At 38.6% G+C, this 21,238-nt stretch overlaps 1 protein-coding gene and 1 pseudogene across 1 annotated transcript in view; one reads left to right on the top strand and one right to left on the bottom strand.

The window, feature by feature from the left end:
- Nucleotides 1-21,238, top strand: part of WWOX (WW domain containing oxidoreductase) — a 1,201,502-nt gene that overhangs the window by 217,194 nt on the left and 963,070 nt on the right. The window lies entirely within an intron of this gene.
- LOC122742590 lies at nucleotides 2,219-3,214 on the bottom strand (annotated as a pseudogene).

Raw genomic sequence — 21,238 nt, 5'->3', positions numbered from 1 at the left:
CTAGATCTGTGTAAGTTCTAGGGAGGCCAACTTACATTTAGAACAGTTAAAAATCAATATGCTTTCTTGGTTCCTAGTATGTTCTCCATCATTGGAAATCTTTAGGTGATAAATGAATGAGTGAATGAATGACTGCAAAAGCACCTATTAAGTATTTACTTTGCTACATCCTGGGAATACAAATAAAAAAGCTAGGACAAGACCTGCTTTCCAGGAGTTTACATTCAGATGGAGGAAATAATTTACACTGAGGACTTTTGGTGAGGGGAAGGATTACACTTTGGACTAGAAAGTTACTGGGATGGCAAGTGGGACAATAGGGGAATAGATTGACAAACCCAATTCATTAACAGTGGATTGGTTTATTTGATCATGGTTCAACCTTTCAGAACTGGAGATAGGTTCCGGCAAATATAGAGACCAGGTGGCAAGTGTGTAGGCAAGGATGTGGAGAACTTGTCTAGAAGTGAGGGAGTAGAATGAAACATGGCTAATGGCTGGAGCTTTCCTGAAATAGCTTTCTGAGTCACTGGTCATGAAAATGAAGTTCCCAGGCAGAAATACTTTTGTGTGTGGGAAGGGATAGGTAAGTTGATGGGGAGGCTGTGGAGGAGATGGCCAGAGATCACTTGTAGTGGAAATTCATGCTTCACTTAGGAGTTGAATGAGATGTTTCTGAGGTCCTTTGTTCACACTCTAAGCTTATATAATTTTTTTTTTTTAGGCAATGGGGGTTAAGTGACTTGCCCACGGTCACACAGCTAGTAAGTGTCAAGTGTCTGAGGCCGGATTTGAACTCAGGTACTCCTGAATCCAGGGCCGGTGCTTTAACCACTGCGCCATCTAGCTGCCCCTAAGCTTTATATAATTTTGTGATTATACAAAACTAGGCAATTAATAGTCTTCCCATTCACTGAGATGTAAAGAAAGGTACTCTTGTTCCTCTGGTCTATTGACTGCATTTCTGGCACCAGTAACTTTTCTGTCGGAATTGTTCAGGGATTTTCTAAAACTTTGTAGTGTCTAAGCAGCCTAAGTATATTTACTTACAGTGCTTTCTAAGCTTTTTTGATTATGTTCCTGATGAGTAAAATTTTTTTAATCATATATAAATTATACATATATACCATAGTTAATCATTATGTATGTTATAATATTTATATGAAACAAATTTAAAGTATGGGATAAAGATGAAATGATATTTGATGTTCATGTTGATAGCAAGGGGGAGAAATGTGGTAAAAACTGAACTTCAGGAAAATCATTATGGCAGTTATCCAGAGGATGGGTTGGAGTAGGGAGACTAATTAGGAAGTTATTAAAGTAGACAGGGTGAGCAGTGATGAGAGCCTGACCCGGAGTGGTGGCTATAAAGAAAGTAGAGAAAAGGGAACAGATTTAAGAGGTGTTTTGGAGAGAGAAATGAAAAGACTTGACAATGGATTGGATACCCAAGATGTGGATGAGTAAATATATGAAGGTGTGGTATGTTAGGCATTAATAGTGAGTTTTGAAAGAGAGGTATGTTTGGGGAAAAAGACAATGTTATGGGGCGGTGTTGCAGGTCACAGCCTTGTGAAGACATTAAGTAGAAATATTTCCGTCTGTCTTCCTACCCACATGGCAAAACTGAAGGGACCATGACTTCTTTTTCTTTGTCTCTCCCGAAGTATCTTTCACAAAGCATGCTAGCATTTCAGGAAGCTTTCATTTTGTTTTTGTGTTTAATACCTCCACAGACACAGATTGCAGTCCCTACACAATTTAGGAGATAGTTTTCCTAAGTTACTATGACTGAATTGGTTGTTAACTTGTACAATATACACAAAATCTGTCCCTGAAACTTTCCCAGCTTAGCAGAATTTGCCATAACCAGTACTTCACTGGAATAAACTTTAAGCAACTAGTGTCACCTTCATGCCACAATTAGGTATATGAATAGGATTTTAATGTAGGTTAGCATATAGTAGATTTTTTTAAAACAAACATGTGTTTCTTTTTAATGAAACAACTCACTATTCAAGCAAACTGGCAAAGGATACAGACCGAGCCCACTGTATACCTCTGTTACTCACTTCTCATGTTGTTTATGCAGTTTCAGTTTCTCCCGAGTTCTTTGAGATGACTTTAGATCCATAGTAGAAAACAGAATCAGCTATCTATATTATGACCAGCATCCAGGGATTCTACATAGCTTTTCATATTTTTTTTTTGTGCTTCAAGATTTGCCAAATAAGGACTTTGTGCCCAGATTAGCAGAGACTTTCTCAAGGGAGCTGAAAGCAGCACCCACATTTGTGGGCAGGAAGACTTCATTTTCTGCAACTAGCTTCTCCCCAAACTTCTGCAGGGGGAACAGTATCTCCAGCTTCAGTTGTGTGTACAAGCCTCTTTCCAGTTTTCCTACCATCAGATATCCATCCATCTCTCTTAACCTTGTCTGAAGCTGCCCTGGATGTTTCTTTGCAAATAATAGGATAATGTGGGAATCGGAATGATACCCTCTGCTGGGAGGGACATCGTGAGCTATGGCCTGAAAAGAAACCATGTGACTTTGGCATCCTGAAGTGATGTCTGCCACCCATAGGTCCTGTCAATCAGTGTTACCAGCCAATTAGATTGGAGCTGCGTGTGTGGATGGTCCTGTTTCCAGTTTCACAGGAGGCTTCTGGGAGAAGCCACTTAGAAGCAAAGTCTTTTCTTTTCCAGACGGGGGCTTGGCAGCAGAGACAGGCAGGATGGGGAGAGCAGGCAAATCTCGTACTTTATCCACGGGTTTCTCTTTACTAACCCCTAATATACTTTAGTAAATACTTAATGCCCAAAGATGGATGCTATATGTTTTCTAATTTAAGGTGACTACTCGTTAGATTTTAGACATGACAACTAGAATTTTAGGCCTTTACAATAACCTTGGATGTTTTAAGAGCCTAGCTGATGAACACCTGAATAACCAGGTGTTCACTTAGTTCATCTACTAAAGTCATGTTTCCAGGCAAATTTTTCTTCAGCAAATCACTCAACTCACTCAACTGTTCCACAGTTTGTTTTCTGTTTTTTTCATATTCCTCTGCTTCAAGTTTGCTGCAGTCTTCCAGAATCTTGTAACTGTTACATCAGACAGTCCAACTCTGCTTCTGAGTTCCATTTTACTTTCCTTAGCTGTCTTTCCTCTGGAAGCCATTTTAATCTTTATCTACAAAGATGGATAAATGCACCTGAAACCTCTAACAAGATGGCCATCACACTGATACCATATGATAGATTTTAATAAATATTTGTATGTTGGACTCGATTGGGTACAAGTCAGTAGGGAACCTCTAGAACAGGGGAGTCAGAGGACAAATTGCTGTTTTAGAAATTACTAGCAAATGAATTAAAGGAAGGGAGAGAGTAGAGACAGAGAAACCAAGTAGGAAGGTATTGTAGTAATCTAGGCTAGAGATAATTAGGTTTTGGACTAAAGGCAAAATGGGAATGGAAAACAAAGATGGATATCAGTGGAATTTTAAATAAAAAAATGGGTTTTTGGGATAGATTAAATATATAAGATGAAGAGTAAAAACAGACACAGACAGACAGATTGACAGGCAGACACAAACACAGAGACAGAGACAGAGAGAACAAGAATTAGATTCATAGTTGAGACACCCGAATTAAAATCTTAGCTCTTTTACTTTAAATCTATTTGGCTTTAAACAAGGCCCATTATTTCTGTTCTTCAGTTTTTTTCATCTGTAGAATAAGGGGGTCAGAATAGATCTCATCCTAGGCACTTTCTAGCTCTAAATCCTTTATCCTGTGTATATAAGATAACTCCAGTATCATCTGGGATTCTAGAAGATTGGTGATACCTCCAACAGATATGGAATATTTAGGTTAGGAAGCTAGTGGAATAACCAGAGAATAGGAGGAGGCATACTGGCCTTATGGAAATAGCACAGAGTGTCACACTAGCTGGAATCTGACTCTGAGTTTGCCACTAACTAGCCCTGTAACCTTAGACAAACCCTTTCGCCTTTTTGTTCATTGGCTTCCTCTCTGGTAAAATTAGTGATTTGTAGTAGGGCAATCTCTCCTGTCTTCTCTGTCTCCAAAATTCCATGATTCTACAGATTTTTGTCATTAATTTGCTCCTTTCCAAAGTGTTTAGACTAGTATGATTAAAACAACTTCCTTTCTTACTATCTGTTTGTTTGTTTTTTCTGTTTGAGAAAGATTTAATAGGAAAATCAGGACATGGGCTAACTAATTCAATACAAATATACAAATACAGTAGGACAACTTTAAACTCAGGAATGACATGCAAATCTATAAAAAAAAATGACATCTATATAATGAAAATAGAATCTTTAACAACAGTCCTAAAATATAAGGCACACAATTATTCCTGAAAAGAGGATTGCAATTGATTAACTGTCTTAGGCCCTGTGGGGCCTGCTTTGGCAAGAAGCTTTGTAGAATTTTCATCTACTGGGGGGAGGGGGAAGGAAGAAGAAAGATAGGTAGGGGTGGGTAGAGAAGGGGAGAAGGAGGGAGGGAGGGGGGGAAGAGAGAGAGAGAGAGAGAGAGAGAGAGAGAGAGAGAGAGAGAGAGAGAGAGAGAGAGAGAGAGAGAGAGAGAGAGAATATGAGAATCTTTTATTTATCTTTCACTCTAGAGAGAAGTTGAGGGACCCCTTCTATTCCCTCTGCTATTCCCTCTGCTTTATCCTTCAGAAAAGTCTGCTGCTCTCTCATAGTCAACTTGAATGCTTGAGAGAGGAATGATCTACATAGCACCAAGCTTTTACCTGGAATGGAAAAGAGAGAGGAAGCAAGATTTAGGGTAATAACTTCAAGAGACTTTTCTATTACCATGCCTAATGCTTCTGGTCATATACTCTTCTGCTAGGACCCAGGGATATTAATCAGATCCTTTCTCTTAAGGTTGAAGAAATAACTTATCTTCATTTGAAGTCCTTCCAAAAATAGAATCAGTTTTGGCTTGAGAATGGCTTGCTCTCATTAGTAAACAGAAAGCTGCCTAATGATTTCAATTTGTATGACCCATTGAGGATAAAAGTTTTGAACCCAAGGGTATCCTTGCCATTTATCATTTTTTCATGGAATGTCAACACCCTCCATCTCCAATCCCATAAGCATTTATGGACCTTTTTTGGGGGGCTAGAGATAATGTGAAGAATGTTTTCTTCCTCTTTTAGAAGTTGTCTGTTGTCAGTTCTGATATTTGCAAGGATGGCAGAGATAAGGAACCCTAATTACAGTCTTCCCTTTGTTGAGTTGATCACTAATCAATCAAAAATATTTATCAAGTGCTTATATTCAGGCACTGTGGATACAAATCACAATATCTATCATATAAAAATCATGCCAATTGTCTGTCTCATCTCTAAATGAATATGTCTTCTGGAAATGGACAGGAACATTCACACCAATGAACAGATTAACATTGAGAGAAAAAAAAAGAGATAATTATATTCATCAACACAGTCTCAATTGGTATTACGTAACTTGACTTAATTGAAGTTTTATTTTACCATATAAGTGTTTTGTTTTATGGGGCAGTGATCTTTCTATTTGATTGCATGTATATTCCGAGCGATTAGCACAGTGACTAGAAGACAGTAAGCAATTAATAAATGCTTTATATAATCTATTATACCTACATGGTAAAGTTCTGTTGCCCGTGATAAGACATGAATCTGGATGGACATCCTAGAGAACTTTCCATCAATATGTATATTTGGGACAGGTAATCTAAATGAATAGTGATTTGGGTACAGAATCAAAAAAATTTTTCTTCAGGAAATTGCAAAACTTTTTTTTTTTTTGGTTAAGTTTTAAAAATTGTTTACTGGGGGGAGGGTATTTTTTGTTTCTTATATTACCTTAGTTATCCCAAGTATCTGTCTCTTCACTTTCCCAGTTAACCATACTATATGGTAAAATAGTATTTTTTTTTAGAAGGGAACCCGCCCTCCCTAGCAAAACTGACCAATACATTGAAAAAGTCTAAAAGTGGGTGCAATATGTAAAACCTGTAGACCTCCCAACTCCATGAAGGGAAGATTGGGATCTCTTCTCTCTCTCCATTTGAGCCCTTCTTATTCTTTATAATTTTGTAGCATTTACTTTTGATTATTTTGGTGTTTGTGTTCTTTCCATTTACATTGTTGTAGTTACTGCGTTCATTGTTTTCTTGGCTCTGTTTACTTCAGTCTGCATCAGTTTAGGTAGATCTTTCCATGCTTTTCTGTATTCATCATATACATCATTTCTTACAGCACAGTAATATTCCATTACCCTCATGTACCACAATTTATTTAGCCATTCCCCAATCGATGGACATCTACCTTGTTTTGAATTCTTAGCTATCGCAAAAAGTGCTGCTATAAATATTTTGGAATATATGAGGACTTTCCTTGTATTCGTGGCTTCCTTGGGGTATGAGTTCAGGGATAGAATCTCTGGTTCTTCACAGCTCCTTTAATACTCGCATGCTCCTTTTGGAAACAGTAGTCTATCATTTCAATACCAATATTTAAGCAGAGTTGTTCTATGTCTGTGATACATAGAACATGTCTGCAGTTATTGAAAATTAATATTACACAAAGGAACATGAAGTGGTGAATGCTAAGTATTAACTGCTTGCAACATATACCCAAAGAGGAACTTTGTAAAATGATGGCAAAAGATGTCTTCAGAAAAATATATGAAAGGAAAAATTTTTAAAAAGAGCTGTACTCTTGGAGAGCCAGGAGACTACTGCCATGAAAACCAAGTAAGTAAAGAATATCCAGGAGAAAGATGGTCATCGACTGTTTCAAACCTCAGAATTGTCTCAAAGGATGAGAATTGTAAAAGGTCATTATATCACCTTTGCAGCTGAGTGGAGGATTGACTGGAGTGGGGAGAGACTTGAGGCGGGGAGCTCCACCAGCATGCTATTGGAGTAGTTCAGACATGAGGTCATGAGGTTCTGTACCAGGGTCGTGGTGGTGTCAGGGTAGAGATTGGGGGTGTGTGTGAAAGAAGTTCGGAAAAAAAAAAAGAAGTTATGAAGGTTGAAACAACAGAACTTGACAACTGAATAGATATGGAGCATGAGGGCAAGTGAGGAATCAAGGATGAGTTTCAAGACTGACTAATTGGGAGGATGGTGATGCCCTGGGTAGTACTGGTGAAATTCAGAAGAAGGGCATGGGAAGGAAAAGTTAATGAGCTCAGTTTTGCAATGTCTGTGGATCATCCAGTTCAAGATATTCAGTGGACAATTTGAGTTTCCAGATGTGTTCAGGAGAGAGGTTAGGGTTGGAAAATAGATTTGAGAATTATCTGAATAGATCACATCTATGGTGCCTGATGAGATCACCAAGAGAATTAGGATGAAGAGAAGAGAAGAGGGTCTAGGACAGAGCCCTAGGGGATGGTCATAATTAGTGGTAGTGACCAGGATGAAGCTGTAGCAAAGGAAACAGAAGGAGCAGTCAGACTGATAGGGGGAAAACCAAGAGAGAGAGAGTAGTGTCATCAAAACCTAGAGAGGAGACACTATTAAGAAGAAGGTGATTTACAGTGCAAAAGACTTCATGGAAGTGAAAAAAAGGATGAGGATTGTGAAGAAGGCATTAGATTGAATGATTTTGAGATCATTGGTAACTTTGGAGAGATCATTTGTATTTGAATGAGTTCTGAAGCCAGCCTGCAGAGCTAAGAAGACAATAAGAGGAAGGGAACTGCAGAGAGAGAGAGAGAGAGAGAGAGAGAGAGAGAGAGAGAGAGAGAGAGAGAGAGAGAGAGAGAGAGAGAGAGAAGATGGTCTTCTTCAGAAGATTAGCCATGAAGAGGCAGCAGCATACTATATGATAACATTTGTGGATCAGTGAATCAAGTGAGGGTTTTTGAGGCTGAGATAGACATGGGCATATTTCTAGGTAGTAGAGAAGCAGCTGGTATACAGGCAAAGACTGAAAATGTGTGAAAGTGCAGTGATAAGAGTGGGAACAACGTTGGAGAAGACTGGATGGAATGGGATTGCCTGGATGAGTGGTTTGCCTTGGCAAAGAGAAGGGCCAATTCTTTGTGTAAAACAGGAGTGAAGGAGGAGAAAGAAGCAGAAGGCCTTTGACTGAAATGAGATGAGGACCAGGGAAGGAATTCTTAGGAAATGATCTCAAGTTTTCAGTGAAATATGAAGCAATATTCTCAGCTGGAGGAGGGGGAAGAAGGGGAGTTGTAGGAATCATGAGGAGGAATGAAAAGGACTGGCAAAGCTGCTGTGGCGAGTAGAATAGTGAGGTGATTAGGGAAGTACAAAAGTATTGTCTTATTGCAGTGAGGGCCCAGTTTAGATTATGTTGTGGATGTAGTCAGCATGGGTTTGTGATTTTTTCCACATTTGTTTACTGGTTTACTAAGGGCTCCTGATGTGGAATAGAAGGGAATTTAGATAGTGCAGTGATGTTAGCCTCTGCTATAAGGGGTGGAGGTGTTGGAGAAAAAAGAACAAGGGGCCAAGGAACACAGTTGTAGTTGCAAGGCAGGGTGAGAGGTGGGATGACAATAAAAGTATGTTCAGATGAAGGAACTTCAGAATTCATGAACATTGATGTTCAGCATTTGTGTATAATGAAGAGATCAGGAGTATGACCATATCTATGTGTCACTGTGGTAGACTAGAAGAGTAGGTCATGGAAATGAGGAAGTAAAATACTTGGGACGTCAGGGTGTTTGAGGCAATACTAATATGTATGTTGAAGTCCACTGGCATGAGAACTGGAATTGTAGGGGTCTTGGAGTTTGATATATAATAGCACCACAATCTTGATTGAGTGATAAATAATCTTGAATGAATCTCAAAGGAGAAGATATTACTGAGTGACGATTGAAGGAGAGTCTGGAGGCACTGAAGAACAAAGAGTATTCCAACTTTCCTAATCCCAACTAGTAAATTGGGGCAGCAGTGGGGAAATGAGTAAAAGCATAGCCATCACTGGACAAAGGAACCACAGGAAAGCTGTGTCATCAGGAGGGAGCCAAGTCTCAGTGAGAGCCAAATCTCAGGAGTAAGAAAGCAAAACATTTAAGATGAAGTCGAGTTTGTTACCTGTGGTGCAGGCATCCGACCAAGAGGTTGCATGGGTAGAGGAGACTGGGAATAATGGATTATTTCTGTTGTTGTTGTTCAGTTGTTTTAGTCATGTCTAACTCTTCCTGACTCTGAGCCTGGTGCTCTTTCCACTCTACCACGTAGGTGCCCCGTATTCCAAATCATGCCAGAGATGATTTGAGAAGTAAGTGTTTTATGGAGGAATCAAGAATGCAGTTGCTCTTGCAGTGGAAGGCACAGTGGTAGGTGTTGGGAATCAAAAGCTAAGAAATAACATAGTCCCTCATCACTAGAATCTTCTTATCTGATGGAGGTCATAGGGGACAAAATATACATACAAATAATAACACCACTCAGGCAAAGGACAGCTCTCATCCTACAAGATAACAAAGCCAGAGAAGTCATTATCAGTTTGGGGGAATAGAGCAAAATACTTATGGGGAACGTGGCATCTGAGCTAGACTCAGTGGAAGAGAAGAAATTTAATAAGATGTAATACAGAGGGGGCAGCTAGGTGGCGCAGTGGATAGAGCACTGGCCCTGGAGTTAGGAGGACCTGAGTTCCAATCCGGCCTCAGACACTTAACACTCACTAGCTGTGTGACCTTGGGCAAGTCACTTAGCCCCAATTGCCTCACTTAAAAAAAAAAAAAAGATGTAATATAGAGGGAGTATATATTTGGCATTAGAGATATTCTGTTCAATTATCCAGAGATGGTTGCTATAAGAAAGACATTGGGGAACACCTAATATTTTCATTTGGGAGACATAGTGAACATAAGGAATAGTGTGAAAAATGTTGGAAAGAGATTGAACCCAGATTGTGGAGTACCTTAATCATCAAGCCAAGTTTTTATTTATCCCACAGTTAATAGGGACTTGCTGAAAGTTGGTAAGCAGTTATTGTGATAGAGTTGTGTAATTGAATGGGAGGTAAAAAGCTTAGGGGAAGGTCACTTATGAAACTATTCTAACAGTATAGTCAGGGAGGCCCTGGACTTAAATGAAAAGAAATGGACTGGGTTTTGAAATACTGTTGACATAGAGTCCACAGTACTTTGTAGTTGATGGGCTCTGGAGGCGAAGGAAGTAGAAACAACCTCCAAGTTTTTTTTGGTTTTGTTTTTGTTTTGTTTTTTGGTGGGCCAGGGCAGTGAGGGTTAAGTGACTTGCCCAAGGTCACACAGCTAGTAGGTGTTAAGTGTCTGAGGTCAAATTTGAACTCAGGTCCTCCTGAATCCAGGGCCATGCTTTATCCACTGCACCACCTAGCTGCCCCCGACCCAACCTCCAAGTTTTTGAGCCTTGTTGACTGGAATGATTAGCATTGCTTTCCTTTTTGTTTTCATCCCTTCCTGGAATAATTTGCAGTATTTTCCTATTTGGTTTTTTTTTCCTCCTGGATTCCATATACTTAGTAATGTGTCCATACAAGCTGAAAGACCCTCCAGTAGTGGATACCCTCCCAAGACCCTTTTTATTTGCTTGAGTACATGTTGTTTTCATTCAATAGAATGTAAGCTCCTTTGGGTACTGTTTATTTCCACGTTTGTATCTACAGTGCCTATCGTTATGCCTGACAAAAAGAAAGTGTTATATAAATACTTGTTAAATGGAGAATGAGATTTATAAAATGTAATTATGACCTTCAGCTTCTTGGGTGATACCAGTTTTCTTTTATGGGTCTAAACCCTCAAACTCATTTGCTAGCTGAGATCATAAAGTATAGGAAATCTCCTAGGAACAGAATCTCACCAACTAAAATGTCACTTTTAGGGGTCTTAGCTGATACTGAGGATAATGCAAAAGACTGGACCTCATTTTCTCACTCTCCAATAAAAGCTTAGCCTTGCCTTCACACAGGAGAATCATGAAATTCTCGAGTTTAACAATCTTGGAGATGATCTAATACAACCCATACCTTAGCAGAGTTGCTGTCTACAGTATCCCTAACAAGCAATCATCTAGTCTCAGCTTGAAGGCCCCTAGTGACAAATACTTCATTACCTTTGGAGGTATCCTACCATTTGCATAGCTCCCTTTTTTTAGGATCTTTCCCCCTTTTTATTGCACTTAATCTTCCTCTGTAATTCTCCGCATATTTTCCCCCCAAACACATAGGCATACATGCAGACAAATACAGACAAAGACACACACACAGATACACATACCTCTGTTGTACCTAATTCTTCCTTCTAGGACTAAGAAAGGGATTTCTTTTTTCTTTCTTTTTTACTGTAGCCAGTGCTCTTGCTCTGGCTAAACCTTGAATGGCAAAGAAATTGAGATTCCAGGTGTAGGCAGCCATGGAAGTGTAATTGTGCAATCAAGGATTTGCTCACCAGTATTATTCTCATTCTTACAGGTTGCACTGAATTGTGCTGAATAGATTTCCTTTTACTGATTTTGCTGGCTATGTTTGCTGCCTTCTGAGTTCTTATACAGGACTATATCTCTTAGAGATTTTCTAGTCTACTTTACAAATGCTGGAATTTTTATTTATGGTAGTAAAACGACCCTCCAAAAAGAAGATGAAGCATACTTTGAGCTGGATTAAGGATTTTTGTCATGTTTTCATTATTTCAATTAAGATGTCATAATAGATATCTTTTGCATGGCATTACACTGCCAGGAATATAATGTTGAAGTTTTTTTTTTTTTAATGTCACAGGTGGGTCTAATTACCCTTGATTAATGCACTGTAAAACTTGATAGAATATATACACTACCTGGAACAATTAAATAAACCAGAATCATATGTTATTCTCAGCACCGTATCCCTGAGCTGCAAGATCATTGGGATAGTTCATGTTGCATGTAGCATGATTTGACTCCAGGTTAGCTGCTCCACAACCCATTGTTTAATATAGTGAGTTATGAGGCATGGAGAAAGCTAGGCTTGCGCCACTGACTTAATAATCTAGTGACTTGGCAGCCACTAATTTGGACGGGCCTTCATTATCAAAGGCCCTGTCTTTATCTAAAATTTATTAGTAGATTTCAAACCTGCTTGCCAGCTCTCTAATGGAAGCCATTTGAATCAATTCTCTCAGATAATTTAAACAGTATTTCAGTGTATATTGTTGAACCAGACAGGATTTGCAGCTGGTAGCTAGTAAGTTAATTATTTATTATCCTTTTCATAAATACTTCCCCATTCCCAAATACCTGAAAAATGCTTAAGCATTTTAAAAAGTATGTTCAGATGGCTAATTTGAAAAATATTACAGTATTACTTTTCACTTATGTCAGTTATGAAATATTTGTATATCTGGGTAATTGTTTTGGGATTTTTCCCCCCTATCTCTCACCTGATGTGTGTATGTGTGTGTGTGTGTGTGTGTGTGTGTGTGTGTGTGTGTGCACGCGCACGCTTGCATGTAACATATATTTACTTTAAAATAAAAATTTAATTCTGCTTTTACTTAGGAATTTCATTCAAAAGAAATTATATGTACCATGCCAGTGATTTGACATTTCTCACCAAATAATATTAATAGACAAAAAATTTACCTGGATGGAGAAACACCTTTATCTTTGTCTGTTTTCTCTAACAACCTACCCTAAGGGACTTAAGGAAAGTTTTTTTTTTTATTATAAAACCTTTCTTTAGGATGGGCTAGGTTTTTTTCTTTTTTGATGCCTTTTCAGAGTGAGTTGCAGTTTTAAACACAATTTCTAAATCATTATTATTATTTCACATTGGTTTTAGTTCAATGAATGTATTTACTTCCTGGCATTTGTTTACTACTAGCGAACTCTGACTAAACCCAGAATGGTACAATAGAAAATATAACAAATAAAATAGAATTTGATAACACTATTTTTTCTCCCATCTCATTCTTAAATGCATAAAACACAATCAATAACAAACCAAAAGAAACTAAAAATTGTGATCTTAAATCTTAAATAACTTTTGCTTCTGTTTACTTCATTTTATTTCAATAACCATTCTTAAGTACCTGCTATAGTAAGGCACTGTAGGGTACAAAGACAGCAATGAAAATCATTTCCTTCCCACTTAGAGCTTACATTCTGCTGTGCAATATAATACTAAAAATATATGTTGCTTTATCTAAAATAGTTTTCCTGGAAGATCTTATTATTAGTCTAGTGTTATTATCCTTCAGACACATTTATTCACCAAATATTTATTAAATACCTATTATATGTAAAGCATAAGGATACACTAAGATAACTAAGACAAAGTACTGGCTCTCAGGGAGCTTATATATTGCAGGCAAAAAGAAGACATACAGAAATAATGATAATACAAACTGGATTTTGATAATCATACACACAGGAAAATACAAGTGGATGAAAAATTCCTGTAGTCTTGACAATGATATGAAATTTGAGGGAATTATAATAGCTCATCTCTCATATATATATACATATATATATGTACATTATATACATGAACATTGAGAGATAAGTTCTACATATATGTATTTTTATACGTACATATATGCGTATATATTTATATATATAAAGAGAAAGTTATTAGGGTGTTTTTTTTTGTTTTTTTTTTGTTTTTTTAGTGAGGCAATTGGGGTTAAGTGACTTGCCCAGGGTCACACAGCTAGTAAGTGTTAAGTGTCTGAGGCCGGATTTGAACTCAGGTACTCCTGAATTCAGGGCCGGTGCTTTATCCACTGTGCCACCTAGCTGCCCCGGGTGTATTTATTTTTTAAATAAAATTTTATTTCCCTCCAAGTTACATGTAAAGACAATTTTTAAATTTTTAATTCGTTAAAATTTTTTTTTGAGTTCCAAATTTTCTCCCTCCCTCCCCTTCCTCCTACCTGAGATGGTAAGCAATTTGATATAGGTTATATGGGTGTGATCATTCTAGACACATTTCCACATTGGTGATATTGTGAATGAAAACCCAGGAGAACAGGGGAAAAATCATGAAAAAAATAAAGTGAAACATAAGTATGCTTCAATCTGCATCCAGACTCCATTAGTTCTTTCTTTGGATGTAGATAGCATATTTTATCATGAGTCCATTGAAATTGTCTTGCATCATTGTATTGCTGAGAATAGCTAAGTAATCATTGTATAATATTGCTTTTAATTCGTGCAATGTTCTCCTGCTTCTGCTCACTTGCATCAGTTCATGCAAGTATTTTAAAGTTTTTCTGAAACCAACCTGCTGGTTATTTCTTATAGTACAATAGTGTTCCATTGCAATTGGAGTATATGTTCAGACAGGCACAAAAAGTGCCAGTTACTTAGGTTTAGAATTAAACAGAAAGAGAGAGAGAGGGTTGTAATATTGCCTTTTTCAAACTGCAGAGTTATTTTAATTATCCCAAGTTTCTGCCCCAAATAAAGGTTCAAGATTTTAGTAACAATATTATGGTGGTGTTATATGGCTGGGGGTTTTCAACTACTACAGTCTCTGATGAAGTGAATTTCATGTTTATCTAAAGGATAATGGAGGTGGCACGAACTAGGTGTGATAAGTACAAAGCACATTATAGACAAGGGATTATTAAAGAAAAGTGGTGCAAAAGATGTTATCAAAGAAATGTGTAATTGGAAAAGAAGATAGATTAGTTATATGGCAAGAATGAGAGTTCACTGAATGATGGCTATATGCTCCATTAAATACTCTATGTCAAAGGAACTTGATGAAGGTTCTTAGAATATTGGGTGAATACTCTACAGTGATCTTCTTGGAGGTGTAATAATTGTTCAGCATGGTGAGGTATCCACATTACATTCTCTATTGCTAGAGAGAATACCCATATCTATGATATCCGTCGAAGATTTGTAATAACTTAGACTTGTGAAAGGCTTTAGCTTAAAAGACCAAGGTCTTCCACAGTATCCGGGGCCATGTCCAGTTGTCCTGATGTACGTTTTGTTACTGGACTTAGATAGCTCTGGAGGAGAGAGTGAGGCTGGTGACTTTGCACAGCCCTCCCTCACTTAAATCCAATTCACTGCAAGTCAAGACATCACCTCCCTGATGTCACAGTCCTCTTTGAAAACGAAGGACAAACAACAACAACAGATGCATCAAATGAGAGATGTCTGTAATTGTCAGATAATATAAGGTAAATAATGTACAACTGGCAGAGTTAAAGAAGGCTTCACGGAAGTATTGTGAGCTAAAAAAGCCTTCAGGTTGAAGTCAGCAGCTCTGACTCATTCTCTAGCAATACACCTGTGGATGATTTACGTAACTCCTCTGACTCAGTCATGTCTAAAACGGAAATCCTTTACTCGCAGGGAACCTCGGTGTCCATCGGTTCTAGTCCCTTCTGAAACAAGAATCTCTTTTTTGCTGTTCTTGAGAAATGGTTATTCAGCCTCCTGTTGATGACCTCTTTTAACAGGAACTTAATACTTATCAGGACATTCCATCCTATTTTTTTTGATTAACCCTAATTATTAGGAAATTTCACTTTATCTGGACCTAATATACTACCTTCCTTGCAGGACGATTATGAAGAATGTGTTGTGTAACATTAAACATTTATATCTGTGCATATATGTGCATGTGTATGTATGTGTATTTATACGTGCATATGTATTCACTATGCATCTCTATGACAACATTTTAACTAAGTCATCAACAAAGTGTTGGATATCAAAATCAGAACTTATATAGAAAGAGGGACAGGCATTTCAGACTTAGCAAACTATGTGGTAGTTATAGGTATACAAGTGACAAATTAGTCAGCAACAGTGTTCTAGAGATGGTTAGATAAAGTTACACAGTCATTTACTTGTTTCGATGTGGCCAATTAGCTAGTATTTATTAAGTGCTTACTGTATACTAGGTATTATTAAACTCTGGAGATATAAGAACAAAACAAGCCTGTGCCCTCAAGGAGCTCACTTTGTAATGAAGAAGACGACGTGTAGGCAAATAGAAAAATGAAGCTAACCTCAAATAGAGAGAAAGATGTCTACATTTTGTATACTCATGTATATGGAGAGGGAGAAAAAGAGAAGGAGAGATTGAAGCAGGGAAGAATGCTTGGAAAGTGAGAGGGAAGGACAAGCCGCATGGGGGACTAGAAAAGCATCCTACAAAATCTGAGATTTTAATTGAGTCTTGAATGAAGCCACAGTAAGTGAAGAGCAACAGTTCTCAAGTTATTTGGTCTCGGGACTACTTTATACTTTTAGAAGTTATTGAAGACCTTTCCCACCCTCAAAGAGCTTTGATTTATGTAGGTTTTATCTATATTTACCATCTTAGATATTAAAATGTCTTTGTGTTATTATGAAAATAATTTTGACTTTGCAGTCAACCTGAAAGGGTCTTGGGGACTCAAAGGAGTCCCTAGAACAAATTGACAACTGTTGACATGGAAGGAAGGATGGAGAGCATTCCCAGGCATGGGTGAGAATCGGTGCAAAGCTATGGAAGCAAGAAATGGAGTGTTGTGTTAGAAGGGACAGCAAATATGCTATTGTATCATAATTGTAGAGTACAATGCCAGCAATAACGTGAAAAACACCAGGAAGGTAGTAAAGGACTAGGTTATGAAGAACTTTAAATGCCAAACACAAAATTTTATATTTTATCTTAGATGCAATAGGAAATCAAATCTTTGCAGTATATTGAATAAGGAGGTGGCATGGTCAAATCTGCACTTTAGGAAAATCACTTTGACAACTAAGTGGAGGATGAATTGGAGTGGAGAGAAAGTTGAGGCAGGGAGATCAATTGAGGCTATGTCAGTAGTGCAGGCAAGAGATAACACAGACCTAAAATGGCACTGTGGTTATTTGAATGGCAAGAAGACACATATACTAGAGATGGTGTAGAGGAAGACATGACAAGATTTGACAATGGATTGGATATGTGTGATGAGGACTAATGAGTATTGAAGAATGACAACAATTGAAAGTATAATGACACCCTGGATAGTAATGAGAAAGTGAAAAGAAGGGTGGGTTTTTGGTGAAAGATAATGAGTTTGGGACATTTGAACTTGAGATGTCTGGTAGGCAGTTGATGATGTGGATCTGGAGTTGAGGAGTAGAAACTAGTATTGAATGTGTCAAACTGAAAATCATCTCCATAGTGATGATAATCGAAGCCGTGGAAGCTAATGACAACCAGCTTAGGTTGTATAGAGCAAAAAGGAAAGAGGACTCAGGAAAGAGCCTTGGAGATACCCTTGCTTAGTGGATACAGATCCAGCAAAGGAGACTGAGGATCAACCAGGCACAGAGGAAAGGATTTAAAACTGAGCTGTTTGAAAAAACCAGCCAGCCAACCAGTCCTCACTCTTCTTGACCTCTGCAGCACTGGACACTACTGATCACCTTCTTCGGAATGTTTTCTTCCCTCTGAGTTGTTTTTTGGTTGATTGGTTGAATCTATGGATTCAGTTGTCATCACTATGCAGGAGATAATAGCCAATGGGATGTGAATGAATAGCATGAACCTCAGATGAGTTGTCCAGTGATCTTGATAGACACAGAAGTTGAAAACTGCAAAGGGAAACAAAGAATATTGTGGTTCCCCTACTGCAACTACTGAGTCTGGAAATGGGAAAGAAAGTGTAATTAGTTCTGGAAAACAGTGGCCAGGGAATCTGTGTCATCAGAAAGGAACAAGGTCTCAGTGAGTGCAAAAGGTGGAATGGAAGAAATGAAGATGGAAAAGATTTAAGATGAAAGGACATTTATTAATTATGTAGCAGGCATTTCATAAGGTACAGTAAAAGGAGTGGAGAGATTTGGAGGGGGATATTGGGATGGGGTATTAGAGTTAAAGTTCTTAGGAGTTGGGAAATGAGCAGTTTGGGATGGGGAAATATATTTTATTAGTCAAGAGTTCAGAATCTTTGTCGTGAGGCAAGTATAAAGGTTGGGACTACTGTAACTATTGAGAAGCAATGCCAGTTAGAGGGTTAGTGATGTGTCTTGTGAAGTCCCTGTAAGTTCTACTCACATCAAGAAGGAGGAGGAGAAGGACAGAGAGAGACAGAGAGACAGAGAGAGAGAGAGAGAGAGAGAGAGAGAGAGAGAGAGAGAGAGAGAGAGAGAGAGAGAGAGAGAGAGAGAGAGAGAGAGAGAGCGCGAGAGCGAGCGAACTTGGCGGTAGGGATAGAAAACAGAAGGGATCTTGTACCTAGTACCCCCACACTGGAGATAGAACATGTAAAGAGTAATAGTATGAAATAAGATTGAGAGGGTAAGTCAGAAAACAAATTTTGGAGGACTGTGAATGCCAGACTGAGGAGTTTGGCTTGTATTCAATAGGTAATGTGTAGCTGATAAAAGTTTATGATGAGGGGTGATGTGAAATGCTAATGGACTGAATAGTTTGAAGCCTATAAATGGAAACCTGTTCTCAGTTATTGTGGTATGATCTAACTTTATGGGACCATAAGATTTTAGACTTAAAGGAAAAGAAGGGAAGGGAATAGGCATCTGTAGACCACCTACTATGTGTCAGGCACAGTGCCCAGCACTTTACAAACATCTCATTTTATTGTCACAACAACCCCTCCAGGTAGGTGCTATTATCCTTATTTTACAGATGAGGAAACTGAAACAAATAGATGTCAAGTGACTTGCCCACAGTCACTCAGCTAGTAAGTGTCTAAGGCTGGATTTGAACTTAGGCCTTCCTGATTCCAGGACCCCTCTATCCACTATGCCACCTTGCCACAGAAATGGTGATAATTAGGTGGAAGGTTAAGTAGGGATAATATATTACAATGTTCTTCTCTTGTAGGTAGAAAAACTGCAACCCAAGAGAAGTGATTTACACAAGGCCAAAAGGGTTGGAACTAAAGCCATTATTCGAAATCATATTTTAAATAATTGTTGAAAGAACATTATCTTAGGAGTCAGAGGTCCTAGGCATGACTCTTGGCCTCTTCTTAATACCAGATTTCCTTGGACAAATCACTTCCTTTATCTGGGCCTCAGTTTCCTCATTTGTAAAATAAGGGGGCTTGACAAAATATTTATTTCCTTTCAGCTCTACATCTCGGGATCCTAATAATAGTCGTAATAACTGAACAGCTCTGCTGCATGCACTAAAGATCCTGTTACTACTAAATGAGGCCATTTGAAGTTCTGGAGCAGGCCTTCATCACTTCATGCCTGGACTATTGCAATGGTCTGCTGGTGGGTCTGCCTGCCACAAGTCTCTCACCACTACAATCCATCTTCCACCAAAGTGATTTTTCTAAAGCTCAGGTCCAGTCATATCACACAAACACGCATACACATGCCATTCAGTAAACATTGGTGACTCCCTATTAGGGCATATTCTCTGTCTGTCCCTCCTCATCTTCACCTGTTGCCTTCCTTGTCTTCCTTCAGCTATAATCTCAGTTTCCCTAGCCCTCTTAATTTTGTGTCTTCTCTTTGTTAATTATTTCTTATTTATCATGTCTGCAGCTTGTTTGTGCATAGTTTTTTGCATGTTGCCTCCCCCATTAGACTGTGAGCTCCTTGAGTAGCAGAACTATTTCTTACCTGACTTCCTGTCCCCAGACCATAGCACAGCTTCTGGCACAGAGTAGGGGCTTAAGACAGTCTTTTTAAGTGTTTTGGATTATAAAATGACCTTTAACTCTTTGGTCATTGTTATGGGCCCCTGGGCACCTCAGAAGTTTTCTGGGGTTCATCAGAGGACCTTCTACTTGAGAAACTAAACCAAAGAACAGACACACCATAAAAGATAAGTGGCTCCGGATTGGGGCTGAGCTAACTTCAGGACTACCACCTTTCATTCCAGTCTCCCTTACCCCTCCAGGAGATAAGATTAGGTGTGGCTGCTGCCTTTGTGGCTTGAGGAGGACAGAGATGGCTTGAGAGATCCAGAGCCGCCCCTCACCCAACTTCCTTCAACCACTGCCAGTGAGGCATGGTCCTCCCCCAATAAGGGAAATTTCCACCATCAGATGATCATCCCTATCAGTTCTTGATTTCCCCATAACAGTCATTTTGAATGTGGCTCTAGTCCTGATTCCCCCCACAGATCTCATTCATGTGTAAGCTCCCTGCAGGTAGGGATAGACTTTCTGTTTGCTTGTTTGTATTTCCAATGATTAATGCAGTGCCTGGCATATAGAAAGTGCTTACTGAGTGCGCTGTCTGTCTAGTGGCTATCTTTTGTCCATTACCTATAGGGTCCCTCATCATACCTGAGTTTCCAGTTGATTTTTAGTGCTGGGTGTTTTGCTTATGGAGAAGGAATGAGTACATGTGTCTTGTCAGGAAAAATCACAGGCTGATGTCAATTCACTCTTGTCTCCTTCATTGAAAAGTAAACTCCATCCTGCTGAAGTTTCACATTATTCTCTCTCTTTAGCAGGTAAATATTTACCACTTGGAAATGATATTTCATCATTTAGTTACTATTTGAAGCAACATGGTAGCCAGCCAATTGTGGGAGTGTCATAGCACAGACTCTTTCCAAACCTGTCTTTAGTCAGATTTGCAGGAACCACTCTACACAAATTAGAAAATCACAGTTGTATTACATTTCCCCCTTAGATTAGGGGAAGGTGAGCAGGGTCGTGAGAGGGAGTGAAAACTATGTTATTCGATGATTGGTTGAAGAAACTGAGGATCTGGAAGAAACTGGAGAAGATTTGCATATGTGATGCTATCTTAATCTTCATTAACATGGTGTTGATATGGGGAGAAAGCATGCCAAACCCTGTACCCATTTTCCCCCATAACAGTGTCATGTTGAAGAGGGATTGGACTTGCTTGGACACAGAAGGGAGAAGTGTGGCCAATGAAAGTTATAAGGGAAGCAGAATTTGGCCCTTTATACTAGGTGCTTCTTTCTGGTCAAAGCTATTCAACCATGAAATGGGTTGCCTGGGGTTAGGGGATTGTGAATTACCTATCCAGAGAGGTCTTCAGGCCTAATTTTGATGGACATTTATCAGGAATATTGTAATGGAGATTCTTCACCCCCTTTCCCGTGAGGTTGAATTGAGGTCCTTTCTTTATTAAGGAGGAGGTCAGATTGTATAATGGTAAGAACCTTGGAATCAGGTAATTCTGTCATTGTTTCCAGTTTGGGTGTTCTTTGATTTTGTTCTAGAAAGTGGAATATCACACAAATACCTTTGAATCAGTCAATCAGCATTAATAGGCAAAGCATTAATTAAGCACT

The sequence above is a fragment of the Dromiciops gliroides genome, chromosome 2, assembly GCF_019393635.1.
Source record: "Dromiciops gliroides isolate mDroGli1 chromosome 2, mDroGli1.pri, whole genome shotgun sequence".
In the NCBI taxonomy this organism is placed as follows: domain Eukaryota; kingdom Metazoa; phylum Chordata; class Mammalia; order Microbiotheria; family Microbiotheriidae; genus Dromiciops; species Dromiciops gliroides.
The sequence above is the reverse complement of the archived record's forward strand: the minus strand, read 5'-3'. Positions and strand labels throughout refer to the sequence as shown.